The 15476-nt window shown below is 41.2% G+C and overlaps 1 protein-coding gene across 7 annotated transcripts in view; it reads left to right on the top strand.

The window, feature by feature from the left end:
* Positions 1 to 10581: 10581 nt before the first annotated feature.
* The window catches only part of chl1b (cell adhesion molecule L1-like b), a 102592-nt gene continuing 97697 nt past the window's right edge, over positions 10582 to 15476 (top strand). The window contains exon 1 of one of the 7 annotated variants that reach the window (XM_061785373.1): positions 10582 to 10944. The gene's annotated coding sequence lies outside the window, so the exon portion shown is untranslated. The remainder of the gene's footprint in view (positions 10945 to 15476) is intronic. The other 6 variants (XM_061785371.1, XM_061785363.1, XM_061785368.1 and 3 more) reach the window with 6 other exon arrangements.

Below are 15476 nucleotides of genomic sequence, written 5' to 3'. Positions count from 1 at the left end.
TTTAAGCGATTGAAAAATAAATTTCATTTTAATGTTATACAACCACCGTAATCTTTAAATTTAGAATTACAATTGAAAAATTAACAAATGTAAATTAAATGCTCATTATTTAATTTCCAAAGTTATAGAGAGCCACAGTAGAAAGATGAAAGAGCCACATGCGGCTCTGGAGCCACAGGTTGAAGACGATATAACATCCATCCATCCATTCATTTTGGACGACTTATACTCACTAGGGTTGCAGGCTGCTGGAACCTATCCCAGCTATCTTTGGGCGGGAGGCGGGGTACACCCTGAACCGGTCGCCAGCCATCTCTGCTAGATTATTGAATCTTCTCTGTTTGATAATCCTCTGAAGCCCACGGTCATCTCTTTTGCTGTAGCATCTTCTCCTGCCACATTTTGTCCTTCCTCTAGACCACAGGTGTCAAACTGGTGGCCCGGGAGCCAGATCTGGCCCGTCACGTCATTTTATGTGGCCCGCGAGAGTGTGCATCGCCTTTGTGTTTCTTGCTAAAATACCAAAATTACAAATTGTCTTCACTTTTAAAAATATTGAGATATTTCAAGCATTTTTGGTTACCAAGCCCACTTTCAAAATAAAATTGATTCACACTGAAGTTGAACAGTTTTTACTTTGTGTATATGTGGAAATCATACATTCTTCCTGCTTGGACACAGCCAGCACACTGTGAACAGCCAGCCTCCTTAGCTATGAACATTTGTGGCTTACCCATCCTATGGAGGGTATCAAAGGTCTTCTGGCCAGTTTTTCAAGTCTGCTGTCTTTCCCATATTGAACCCAACTGAGACAATTGAACCAAACTGAAGCAATTTAATGACTCCTGGGGAAACCTATGCAGGTCCTTTGAGTTTAGTAGATGATTAATGTGTGACACTCCGTTAAAAACATTTATGGCCTGCAAAATTTTGGCTGATTACTTCACAGTTTTCAAATTTTTTTAATTCTTGATTTCGTGGGTTTTGTGAGGTGGAAGCCCAAATTATGAAAAACAAATAAAATAAATAAACAAATAAATACTTGAACTTGTTTAAATTGTATGCCCTGAATCGATATTCTATGAAAGTTTAACTTTTTGAATGGGATTATGGAAATAAATAAACGTTTCCATAATATTAAAATTTTTTGGAAAGTGTCTGTATGGGCAATTTAGTTGATCCATCCAACCATCCATTTTCTGAGCTGCTTATCCTCACAAGGGTCGCGGGAGTGCCAGCTATCATCGGGCAGGAGGCGGGGTACAGCTTGAACTGGTTGCCAGCCAATCGCAGGGCACACATAAACAAACAACCATTCGCACTCAAGGGCAATTTAGAGACTTCAATTAACCTACCATGCATGTTTTTGGGATGTGGGAGGAAACCAGAGTACCCGCAGAAAACCCACGCAGGGACGAGAAGAAAATGTAAACGCCATATCATGCGAGATTTGAACCCGGGTCCTCAGAACTGTGAGGCAGATGTGCTAACCAGTCATCCACTATCCAAATATAATATGGACAATATAAATATTTTTATAAGAAACACTTTTATGGCGAGCTAAATTTAGAAAAGGAACCAAAAAATGAATAATTCCGTACATCTACCTTTACTCCTGTGGTTGGCATGCACACTGGAAGGGGCGCAAACTACTTCATTCCGCGCCATTCGTGAGCACCTAACATCATAGGATTGCTATAATGTGAATATGTGTGTGTATTTCTAGCCAGTGAATTACTTTTTCTTCAACAAGCATGCTCCACCCCACTGAGGATGTTTCAAAGCCAGATTTAATCTCTGACATTATCGTTATCTGCTTGAAAGCAAGATGTTGTCTGACTTCCATTTAAACTGAAAAAAAACCAAACTAATAACATGTGCAGCTCTTATCCCTCACCGCCAGATCCAGATTGTGCCATCATAAAGAAATCCTTGTTGGGCCTGTGCCAAACTCATGGCCCGGGGGCCAGGTCTGGCCCGCCACATAATTTTATGTGGCCTGCAAAATCACATCATGTGCGTTGACTTAAAAAAAATTACCAAAATTGCAGACTGTCTTCACTTTTAATAAAGTTGAAATATTACAAGCATTTATTTGCTAGCAATCCCCCTTTTAAATAATAATAGTTGAACATATTTTTTACTGGCTTCTGATTTCAAAACTAGTTATCCATCAGTTTGTTTATACTGCATATGCAATAATATTAGGTGATCGAACATTTATATGGGTTCACAGGAGGGATGTTTGATACAACTTTCTTTAGACTGGTACTAGTATGAGTATTCACACTTGAGTACTCAACTATACCGAGTACTTAGTACCGATACCACTTTCAATCAATTTCTTTCCTTTCTTTCTTACTGACGCACATGATCATTCGCTAATGTGTCAAACAGCAGTGTAGGGGCAACTACTGGTTAGGTGGATTTACTCGGTCAGATTTTTTTGCCTTAAGTATTGGTGGTTGGTATCGGCAGCCTTCACGAGGACCCCATACCTTGAAATAAGGCTGGTATCAGCTCAATAAAGATTCCTGGTATTGGTACTCACCCATCCCTTGTTCATCGAGGTAGACCATAACTACAATGCGGCCAGTGACAAAAATTAATTTGACACCCCGGGTTGGATTTCCCCTAATATACTGTATGTATATTGTTGTTTACCTCAAAATATTTAATTAGACTAGTGTTTATTTATTGATTGATGTTTACTATCCATCCATCCATTTTCTTCTCCTCACTAGGGTCGTGAGCGTGCTGGAGTCTATCCCAGCTATCTTTGGGCGAGAGGCGGGGTACACCCTGAACTGGTCGCCAGCAAGTCACTGGGCACATATAAACAAACAACCATTCACACCTATGGACAATTTAGAGTCTTCAATTAACCTACCATGCATGTTTTTGGGATGTGGGAGGATACCAGAGTACCCGGAGAAAACCCACGCTGGCACAGGGAGAACATGCAAAGTCCACACAGGCGGGGCCGGGATTTGAACCCCGGTCTTCAGAACTGTGAGTGCTAACCAGTCGTGCCACCGTGACGGGTTTTTATTATATTATTCTCAAAATAATGTTTGATCAAGTATCTGCTCGGTCAGTTGAAAGAAGACCTCAGGCTCTTGTAAAACATCCACCCCCTAGACATGAGGGAGTTCCTTCTGGAAAAAAAGAAGCAGATGCTCCACAAATCTAATTTGATCTAATCAGAGCACTCACTGAAGTTCAGAAAACCTCACAAAAGTATCTTTTTACATGTATGGCTCATTTACTCCATTTTGTAATAATTTCAATGTGATTATGATATCCATAATCAGATTTTAGAATCCGATCTCTTTCTTTGCAGAACTAGAGCATCATGCTTCCTCTTTATGGTGCCAAGGATGAAACCAATGAGAAGAGGCAATACAATTTGATCTATAGCTCTATCCTATTCATGAATATGTTACAGTTCACATTTACTTTCATTTTTTAACTTTTACTAACAAAGGTACAAATATAGCACCAAGGTTGTTGAAGATAAGGAAGAGAGGTGACTATGGCTTAGGTCGGTGGATAACAATAATAACAACCAGGAGTGCAGGAAGGAAAAACCTCAAAATCCTTTTCACTAAAAGCATGGGGGTATTCCAGAAAGTAGGTTATGTGGAAACTCTGTCAGTTCACCCAGTGGTGTCAAACACAAGGACTGCTAGCCAGAACTGGCCCATCAGGGATCCAATTAGACCCATGGGGATGGAGAACACATTCACTGTTACTGTAATAAATAAATACATAAAACTGTTGTTGCTAATTTTGTCAATTGAAGAGCGCACTGAAAACACTTAAATGACATTGAACCAAACGATGGCAAGTTGCAGGCGCACACTAGTCTAATATAAAATGATATGCCACCTGTGCACTACAGTTCTATGGGGGAAAAAAAACAAAAAACTCCTGGAAAAATATTTTAAGACACTGAATATTGCAAAATTTCAGTCAAAAGCTTCACTTTATAAGAGGTTGGTTTGGTGTAACCTTTTTTTTTTTGTTATGCACTGCCATAACCTTTGTAGACATTTACAAAGTTTGCAAAACTGAATGGCGCACGCTCACTGGTTCATAATATTGTTGAAATCATTTTCGTTAAAAATTTCAGATTGCTCATCCATTTCTCCTCACTAGGGTCGCGGGCGTGCTGGAGCCTATCCCAGCCATCATCGGGCAGGAGGCGGGGTACACCCTGAACTGGTTCCCAGCCAACTATCTTCGGGTGAGAGGTGGGGTACACCCTGAACTGGTCGCCATCTGGTGCCAGGGCACATACAAACAAAAAAACAACCAACCATCCGCACTCACATGCACACCTACGGGCAATTTAGAGTTGTCAATTAACATACTATGCATGTTTTGGGGATGAGGGAGGAAACCGGAGTGCCCGGAGAAACCCCACACAGGCACAGACGATATATATATATATATATATATATGTATATAAGCGGCACGGTGGCCAACTGGTTAGAGCGTCAGCCTCACAGTTCTGAGGTGCGGGGTTCAGTCCCCGCCTGTGTGGAGTTTGCATGTTCTCCCCGTGCCTGCGTGGGTTTTCTTCGGGCACTCCGTTTTCCTCCCACATCCCAAAAAACATGCATGAATTGGAGACTCTAAATTGCCCGTAGGCATGACTGTGAGTGCGAATGGTTGTTTGTTCCTATGTGCCCTGCGATTGGCTGGCAACCAGTTCAGGGTGTACCCCGCCTCCTGCCCGATGACAGCTGGGATAGGCTCCAGCACGCCCGCGACCCTAGTGAGGAGAAGTGGCTCAGAAAATGGATGGATATATATATAGATAGAGAGAGAGAGAGAGAGAGAGAGGACAAAGTTGAGATATTGTCTGAAGCAATTAATTTCCCCGAAATTATTAGGCACTAATATTATACAGTCTGGCAAACACTTGCCGTGTGTACTCACGAGCGTAGTTCAGCTGGCCTCTGGGAGTGGTCTCTCTCTGGACGCATCTCAGAAAGCACGTAGACAGATTTGGTTGAAGAAGAAAAAGATGTAGAAAAATAAAACCAAAAAACAAAAGAGGCAGAAGACAAAAAATGGTTGGTCGTCATGCCTCCTTAGGAGAATATGACCGTCTCTCTCCGCACCTGCTTTTCGGGATCCTCTCGAAAGTTCTGAGAACTCACGCTTGGTTGGGGGCCGAACAGCAACTGTTCGGGAGGCTTAGCAGCGGGGGTCCACAGAGGCTAGGGAGCCGGATCTCCATTCCCAAGGCCCGCGGTTACCAAGCCGTGTGCCCGAACAAAGAAAGGGCAGGGGTGGCCGAGGCCAGCCCGTAGCTGGCTAGATGCCACCAAGACAAGAGCTAAGAAGCCAGAGGATAAAACAACACAAGCGCCCAAGAAGGTGGGAGCCAGGAGTTAAATACCCCAGGGGCGTGGCGTGACCAAGAGGGACGGAGAAACCTGAAGAATACCACACCCATCAGCCTGAATATAGACTCCAATTTTGACCAATAAAATGGGTTTAAAATCATATATTAATATAAAATAACCCCAACTTTGTACTCTTTACTCACAGGTCAAACATATCGTGTGAGAGTTTAAACTTTAGTTTTGGCAAATCAACTGCTTATGGTTCAAATCACATTTCATGCTGCTTGGAGTCAAATGAAGGCAAACAATTCTCAAAATCTCGCAATTGCGGTTGTAAAGTTGACACACTGACACAGACATCAAGGCATACATTTGGAATATTTCTGCAGAGTTCGTGAAATATCAAAACAGACATTTATCCTTGGTTGAACATCAAATGACAGTTCACGAGTCGCAGTACTCTCAAACGCCAGTGGGTAGCGCCTTGCATGCACGTTTGGATATTAAGCAAATAGTTTGTTGCTGTATTTGCATCCCATCGTCGAACGGTCCCCTCTTGGGCTGCTGCCAGTTCAAACAAAGAGAACGACTCTTTGATGACTGTAAACCAAGATTTCAAGGGGACCTGCTAATTACTTTAGGGTCCACTAGGCCTTCTTGGGGGAGTCTCACATCAGGGCGGCCTGGAAGAATGCAGCCCATCACGGTTCTGGCAACAGCGTCAGTCACTACACTGTATTCATGTACAGCTGCCACATCCACTGTCATTCACATTAACTGTTGTAGTAAATATATTAAATGTGTTTCTATTTTTGTGTTCCGTCCTGTTATATTTTTTTCCAAATAGAAGCAGGAATCAGTAGTTATTTCCCTAAGTAGGACTTAGAAGCAGAAACGTTCTCGTTTTTTTCGGCAAAATGTTATTGTCACGCACATTTCCCTGAATGCAGCGGAATATTCCCAATGATAGATGGGTTTTTTCCCGTCATCCTGTACTGGGGTAATCAACACAGTGACTCATTGAGTAATGGCGATTGGAAAGTGAGCTTCTTATTACCAGCAATGGTGATAAAATCTTCCCACTACGTCACTTTTAGGTTGGAAATCCACTCAATTTCTCGGAGCGTCTGAGGTCACTGGATGAATAGATTTCTCTCTGCCCTTTTCTGACTGCTCCTCTGATTCAAAGAGTTTTTAATGATCTGGTGCGGTCAGAGATGCTGAAATCAAACATCCCTACAGAGATTAGTTGGCAATACAATAGGTCGGTGTTCGGATGAAATGAGAGAACACAGTGTAACAGAAGGGATGATGTAACAATGTTAACATACTATGTGAATGTACAGCAGTCCAATGAAAAAAGGAAGCAGTGAACAGATGATTGTTCAATTGGTAGAATTGCCATAAAAAGTCTTGGACAATCTCGCAATTAGAGAAGATAACATCAATGGCAAATATCTAAATGCACTTGGAGGTTGCTATGGTGATTGTATCTCCTTCTAAATTATTAAACGGGACAATGATTCAGCTGATAGAGTTCCTTTAGCAGGGATGTCAAAGTCATTGTTGTCATGGGCCACATTGGAGTTACGACTTTCCTCGTCAGGCTGTTATGACTGTGAACCCATATAAATGAAAGATGACATCATATAATTAGATACACTATATACAACACGTTGAAGAATAACCAGTTTTGAAATCAGAAGCCTATAAAAACATGTTTATTAACTATTACATTTCTTTTCAAAGGGGGATTGGTAACAAAAATATGCTTGCAAATATCTCATTGTTATTACACCAGAACACAATGAGCAATTTTGATTTGCTTTCGCGGGTCAGATAAAATTATGTGGTGAGCCGGATCTGGCCCCCGGGCCACCAGTTTGACACCAGTGCTTTAGCGTGTGACCTAATACAAAAACACGACTTGTTATAGGAGGTTATATATGGAGAGACTTTGCATTACACAATAATAATAATAATAATAATAATAATATATTTGATTTGTAATGCACTTTACATTTCAAAGAAATCTCAAAGTACTACAAAGAGTTTAAAAATTATTAAAATCATTCAAAATTACAGCAAACAGCTGGTTAGAGTCAAAACACACTTGGGGTTAAGAATGTAGTTAAAAGCGTCGAAGTGTTTTTAAATAGAACATTTTTTAGCCCCTTTTAAATACTGTATCGCTACACTCTGGTGGACAGTGGTCACATAAGTACAGGCTGAAATATTTCTTATTTTGTGAAACGGTCCAACCAAATCACAGTTATTTGTTGTATCTCGCAACTGCCATTCACAAACAGAAATAATGGAAACATGCTGGAGCTACCATCAGCCATGGTCAACAGGAAGGAACACAGTTAGAAACACTATGCAATTTAATGAAAACAAAGTACTTTTTGTGATTTACAGTGCAGTTTGCCACTGCTTTTCTGTATTTACCCCAATTCCAATGAAGTTGGGGCGTTGTGTTAAACATAAACAAAAACAGAATACAATGATTTGCAAATCATGTTCAACCTATATTTAATTGAACACACTACAAAGACAAGATATTTAATGTTCAAACTGATAAACTTGATTGTTTTTAGCAATTAATCATTAACCTGGAATTTTATGGGAGCTGGGACAGATGGCAAAAAAGACTGAGAAAGTTGAGGAATGCTCATCAAACACCTGTTTGGAACATCCTACAGGTGAACAGGCTAATTGGGAATAGGTGGGTGCCATGATTGGGTATAAAAGGAGATTCCCTGAATTGCTCAGTCATTCACAAGCAAAGATGGGGCGAGGTTCACCTCTTTTTGAACAAGTGTGTGAGAAAATAGTCGAACAGCTTCAGGACAATGTTCCTCAAAGTACAATTGCAAGGAATTTAGGGATTTCATCATTTACAGTCCATAATATCATCAAAAGGTTCACATAATCTGGAAAAATCACTGCATGTAAGCGGCAAGGCCGAAAACCAACATTGAATGCCCGTGACCTTCGATCACTCAGGTGGCACGGCATCAAAAACCGACATCAATGTGTAAAGGATATCATCACATGGGCTCAGGAACACTTCAGAAAACCAATGTCAGTAAATAAAGTTTGGCGCTAAATCCGTAAGTGTAACTTCAAACTCTACTATGCAAAGCAAAAGCCATTTATCAACAACACCCAGAAAAGCCGCTGGCTTCTCTGGGCCCGAGCTCATATAAGATGGACTGATGCAAAGTGGAAAAGTGTTCTGTGCTCTGACGAGTCCACATTTCAAATTGTTTTTGGAAATTGTGGACGTCGTGTCCTCCGGGCCAAAGAGGAAAAGAACCATCCGGACTGTTATGGACGCAAAGTTCAAAAGCCAGCATCTGTGTTGGTATGGGGTTGTGTTAGTGCAAATACATGGGTAACTTACACATCTGTGAAGGCACCATTAATACAGAAAGGTACGTACGGTTTTGGAGAAACATGCTGCCATCCAAGCAACATCTTTTTCATGGACGCCCCTGCTTATTTCAGCAAGACAATCTAAAACCACATTCTCCATGTGTTACAACAGCGTGGCTTCGTAGTAAAAGAGTGCGGGTACTAGACTGGCCTTCCTGCAGTTCAGACCTTTCTCCCATTGAAAATGTGTGGCGCATTATGAGTCGTAAAATACGACAACGGAGACCCCGGACTGTTGAACAGCTGGAACTGTACATCAAGCAAGAATTCCACCTACAAAGCTTGAACAATTAGTGTCCTCAGTTCCCAAACGTTTATTGAATGTTGTTAAAAGAAAAGGTGATGTAACACAGTGGGAAACATGACCCTGTCTCAGCTTTTTTGGATCGTGCTGCAGCCCAAAAATTCTCAGTTAATTATTATTTACTAAACACAATAAAGTTTATCAGTTTGAACATTAAATATCTTGTCTTTTTAGTGTATTCAATTAAATATAGGTGGACATGATTTGCAAATCATTGTATTCTGTTTTTATTTATGTTTAACACAACGTCCCAGCTTCATTTTTCATAGGGGTTGTATATGAATTTTCCAATTTATTGTGTCATACTGAGGTATCCAATATACGGTGGACGACTGGTTCGGGCGTCAGCCTCACAGTTCTGAGGACCCGGGTTCAATCCCCGGCCCTGCCTGTGTGGAGTTTGCATGTTCTCCCCGTGCCTGCGTGGGTTTTCTCCGGGCACTCCGGTTTCCTCCCACATCCCAAAAACATGCATTAATTGGAGACTCTAAATTGCCCGTAGGTGTGACTGTGAGTGCGAATGGTTGTTTGTTTGTATGTGCCCTGCGATTGGCTGGCAACCAGTTTAGGGTGTACCCTGCCTCCTCCCCGATGACAGCTGGAATAGGCTCCAGCACGCCCGCGACCCTAATGAGGAGAAGCGGCTCAGAAAATGGATGGATGGATCGATGGACATTTCCTCAAGTAACATTTTGGATAAATTGTACTTGTCAGAGTAGTTTTAATGCACCATACTGCCACATGCCAGTGACTGTATAAGAAGGAGTGCATCCTTGTGCAACCAATTCATTTTTATTTATTTTATTTAAACTTTATTTAACCAGGTGAAAGACTGGTTAAAACAGCATCTCCTTTGCAATGGTGACCTGGCCAAGAAGGCAGCAAGTTAAATAAACAAACAAACAAACAAACGTTTATTTTTAATTCAAGTTTATTTCCGTTGTTTATTTTTATCTCCCCTCTCAAAAAGATACAAAAATAAGTAAGTTGAGTTGTACAAATTCTAGGTCACATTAATGGTGGAAAAAAGTTTTAAAATGATTTATTTTGCTTAAGATTCTTTGACAACACAAAACCCTGGGATTTGAACAGGGGTGTGTATACCTTTTATATCCACTGCAGCCGCTTTCCTGTTTTTGTAATCTGCCTGGTGAGCCTACAGTATTGTGCTGTTTAACAAGTAGAAACAGTATAGTATTTGAATTTGCCTTAATTTGCTCCACCCTTACAACCAATGACAGTGTCAATGAAAAATGAACATTCTTTGTAAATCTGCTGACAAATAGGTAACTCTTAATTCGGTAGTGGTCATTGTGCAAGTGTACCAGATGTCGTGAGCATGGATTTATATTCAGTTCATTCTTAAATGCTATTCACTCCCATTCACGAATGAACAGCATCCTCATCCACTGAGTTTAACGCTCACCTCACTGCACCTCCACCCAATAAAACCTGCTCATTCTGGAGTCATGCGGAGAATAACGTCGCTTTTGGGCTGCAGGGGAGGGGCTTTAACCCGGTCACGACATGGGGAAGTTGCCCACCGCTTTTTCTGTGTTGCCATGGGGTTTTTCTAAAACCTATTGACTGGGACAGGGTCCCCGCTTTTATTTGAGTCAGTCTTTGTGGAGGCGGAGGAAGAAACCGCTATTACTTTTTTTCTTCCAGAGGCGGGTGGGAGTGACACAAGCAGCATCCACGAGAGGAGGAGGGGAGGTTGGTCCACCACTCAAACCCACTCACTGCGAGCCAGGCGAAGCGCCGCTGCATATCCATCTGCTCTCCTTGGCTGGGGGGATTTAAGCCAACTTGGTTAAGGACTGCCTTATGTTGCACCTGAAGGTTAGTTTTAAGAATTATTATTTCCAAAAGACAATGCCGGCGATCATGCTTTTGTTTAAAAAACATTTTGACATTTTTTGTTAGTTTTTGTAAATTAGTTGTTGCACTTTATGATAGTATTTGAGTACGTGTGGCTGCTGTTAAAGGCAGGTTGCTGGATACATATGTATATTGGATATACTGTACAGATACATATTTTATACTACCAATAATACAGGCCTGACACTCAACTTACTCATTCTAGCTTTTAATCAGCAGCATAACTTAGAGTTATCATAAGATTGGGCAAATATCATGAACTAGCAAGTTTCAGCATTAGAGTTATAATGGTATTAAGTGAAAAGGTAAATTGTAATAAACATGCTATTAAATAAACAATGGTATTTTCCCATTGCCTGCCATGCTACAATTGCAAATGTGTGACACAAGTTTACAATGACTGATGAGACTTTAGTGAGTGTGATTAAAAACACATTATAAGAAATTGGTGCAGCGGTTGTTGCTTATATTCCAGTAATTGATGGGCTGTGTGTAACTGCTGTGCACTGAGCTGGTGCCCTTGATGAATTTATGGACCAGATGTATCTCACTTGGGTAGCACAGTGAGCACCTAATTTCAGATGTTGTCAGTGGTTCCGTGGTTTCTCATTACTAATGATGCCTTTAAAGAAAGCCCAATTTTTAAAGTTTTTCTTCTTTTTTATGGTTTTTACTTGCTGTTGTTTGTGACACCATCTGTCGGGTTTATATTGTATGTAATAGTTTTTGGTTTGTTTTCATAAAATGCTAATTTTGAGAAATTTAATATAGCTAATATTGTCCCATTCCATATGGCTCAATTACTTAACATGTAGACCTTCTGAAGGTCAGACTGACATTAATTAATGTAATCATTTCAAGCTGCTCTTCAAGTGGAGCACATCCTATTTACGGTCACCTCAAACATATATAAGCACACATAGACAATAATTACCTGGATGGTTCCTGGAATTTAATTTGTAGGCCAAAGACAAGAGCTTGTAATAGCACTTGTCATCACACATGGTCCACAGCCTCTCACTATTCAGGGCAGTGGTGCTTTGTGTCCAGAAGTAGGTCGAATGTTTCTCACCAAACAATTTGAGCAAGAGCCAGTAATTGGACAAGCAAAGTGTCCACCATCTCCCAATGAGCCCATGTCAGCCAGTCCCTAGCCTCTTAATATGCAGCTCCAACCTGATGCATTTCATGGACCTTTTCATGCTTTTAATCAGTTAGATCACAAAATGCACCAAACAGAACATCCTTTGTAATGGCAGACAAGCTCGTTTTTCATATCTTAGCGGTTAGTGCACTCAGTTGACTCTGAATGCACATCAAATGTTTCCTCCAATGTCAGGAAACACCCTGTTAGAGATCTAACTTCCGGCTATATCACTGAGGTTTTCCAGTGTTGTGTTCAGCTCCCTTTGGTTCATCCACACTAAAACTCACAAACACACAGTTTTCCAAATGAGCCTTTCTTTCTTGTTTTTGTGATTGCACAACTTCACAAAGGGCCTCTGAAGGTGAATGTGCATTGAAGATGTGAGATAAAAGCAGGCTTCACCTGTTCACATAGTGTTTACCTTGCAGCAGACACACCTGTGATTACAGTGTGTACATGCCTTCGTGCATTGCATTGAATTAAGAGTAAGAGAGAATTCATAGCCTGAAGAAACATAGACTTCCCTTCTCTATGAGCAGGCGGCGTCTCCAAAGCTTTAAACGATACACATGTATGGTAAGACACAACAATATAAAGTAGTAATGTTACCTTAGAATGATAGCTTCACTGTATGTGGATGGTACACTGGCTTGTAAAAAGGAGACTTGCTTGTCTCTGTCATCACCATGGCAACGCTGAATCACCTACCTTAGTGGTCTATAATATTGGTAGACCAGTGAAGAAACCTCTTGTGTTTGTGCATAGTAACATTACTCACCCATAAGCACACACTTACAGTAATGGATAACACAATGTATGTTACGGTACATTATCCTGTACAGTATATGCATTGGTTTGAATTTATAAGCCTCTGATCGTGGTTTTGTAACATTCCATTTCATTTACCTTGAAGGTAAGTAGCTTATTAAATAGTTTGCTACCAAGTGGATTATTAATGAATAAAACATGAACTAAAACTATGATTGATGATGATCAGGCGGCACGGTGGACGACTGGTTAGCACATCTGCCTCACCATTCTGAGGACCGGGATTCAAATCCCGGCCTCACCTGTGTGGAGCATGCAAATGTTCTCCCCGTGCCTGCGTGGGTTTTCTCCGGGCACTCCGGTTTCCTCCCACATCACCAAAAGATGCGTGGTAGGTTGATTGAAGACTCTAAATTGCCCGTAGGTGTGAATGTTTGTTTATATGTGCCCTACGATTGGCAACCAGTTCATGGTGTACCCCGCCTCTCGCCCGAGGATAGCTGGGATAGGCTGCAGCACGCCCGTGACCCTAGTGAGGATAAGCGGTTCAGAATATGGATGGATGGATCGATGATGATGATCAATTGATTATAGGCTAACCCACCTCCACACTATCAGGTCTGTCCTAGATCAATTTAAATCAAGTGACTTTAAAGAGAAAAGAGTGTACACATTTAATTATTAAAGATGTACATTACAGCTAAAAGAATGTCCCATTCAACACCACATATGGTCAAATCAACTGCAGCTTACCTTAAAAAAAGTTATCTTTGTACAGACAGAATGAAGGATGAACTCGGCCAACATTATATTGGTGTACATCTTGTATCAACATCAGCAAATATATCTGTTGCTATGTGGCATGTCAGATGGATAGAGAAGCATCTCTGCAGCAGATTTTAGGTACACTTAGCTGAGATCAGTGAGCAGCAGTTATTTGAGATATCACACTAATGGCTCTATTTTCGTAGACAGCGCATCTGCGGCGGGCGCAAATGCGGGCAGATTTTGATTTTATCTGTGCATGATTACCAATTTAGCATATCGGTCAGCTACATGTTGGGCGTACGGACGCAATGAGGGTGTGTGCTTTGACATGCGGCCGGTGCATATGACAATTTGGTGGCAGAAAGTCTAAATTTATGCCTACTGGGACCACATCTAAATAAGTCTCGCGCAGTAGGTAAACCGCTGGTCTAACCCGATTTTGGTGAATGTGATCGGGGCATAGTCAAACAGATTCTGAGGTCTGTGGATGTGTAGTGAATGTCAGATGTGTTTAATTCATAAATATGTGAACAGCAGGCTTCAAACCTTTTGAATCATTCTACAAATCAATTCAATGACCGTAATATTGTTATTAGCATTATTATATATTTTAAATCATCACACTGGCTGGCATGCAGGTATGGGGGGCACACGAACGATCGGTGTTGGGGGTAGATACTTGACGTCCACGGACATATTCAGCAGTTATCACCAGCTCATAATGTATCTAATAAGGATACTCATTCACACTGTCTGTTGCCACACTGGCCAAGGCTCCAATTGTGCACTGATCTTTTTTCCACACAGAGACGTCTCAATGCGAGACTCATTGCTCCACATTTAAAGAGAATGAATTGGTGGCAAATGAAGTCGGCTGTGTTCACACCCACAACATCGCAGATAACCACTCTTTTAAATATGCCGGGTTGCACATGTCTGCAAAATAAAAAAAAAAACAATCTAACCTGCCTGTATGCAGATTTACACCGGTCACGAAAATAGAGCCCTAAGAGTCAATTAGTCATTTCAGGAGTAACCGAGAACATAGCACTGAAACCGGGTGGTTTTGAGAAGTTAAAAAGTATTCCCTTGTGTGACTGGCAGACATATCAAGTGACATGTGGCACCTAGCAAGTACCCAGATCCTAATTGAGGTTCAGCTCAGGCTCCAGCGCTACAAGCAATTATATTGGTGACCCATGATCCCAGCTGCAGGCTTCGAGCACTTCGGTGCTTTGCAATACCAAAGCCCTCTCTTTTCATGATAGTCACAAGCTACATGCGCAGAGGGACTGATTTACCTGGAAGTGTGTTTAGTAAGATAACATGTTAATTTCCCTGACTGCTTTCTAATAATGTGCAAATTTATCAACTGTATTCTCGTGATACCGGACTGGGTCAGAGAAGACCTATAGAGGGGTGTCAGAAAAAAAAATTTTTTTTGCATCCTTTAAAAAGGATGTATGAGATGGAATGGAGGGAATATAAGACAGGTGTTGGCCAGCAGAATAAAGGTTTTCTTCTTGCTGAATATAACATACTCTATAAACAGGGCCACTGGATGGGATGAATGGCTTCTTGTGCAACACACAAAATTAATCAGTGCACTGGCAGGCAATTAAATGGTATGCAATTTTTTCAGCACTTCTTTCTCATGTTGGAATAGCATAAAAGGTTAGTTGCTGGCCATCTTCATGTGCATGCACATCTGCCCGAGGGTAGTCCTTCACTTAGGGTACAGAGAATATTTTTCTCACAACATATTTTACACAGCTTGCAGCTTGCCACAAACCAAGCCAATCAAGAAACA

This window comes from Phyllopteryx taeniolatus, chromosome 9 (genome assembly GCF_024500385.1).
Source record: "Phyllopteryx taeniolatus isolate TA_2022b chromosome 9, UOR_Ptae_1.2, whole genome shotgun sequence".
In the NCBI taxonomy this organism is placed as follows: Eukaryota; Metazoa; Chordata; class Actinopteri; order Syngnathiformes; family Syngnathidae; genus Phyllopteryx; species Phyllopteryx taeniolatus.
The sequence above is the reverse complement of the archived record's forward strand: the minus strand, read 5'-3'. Positions and strand labels throughout refer to the sequence as shown.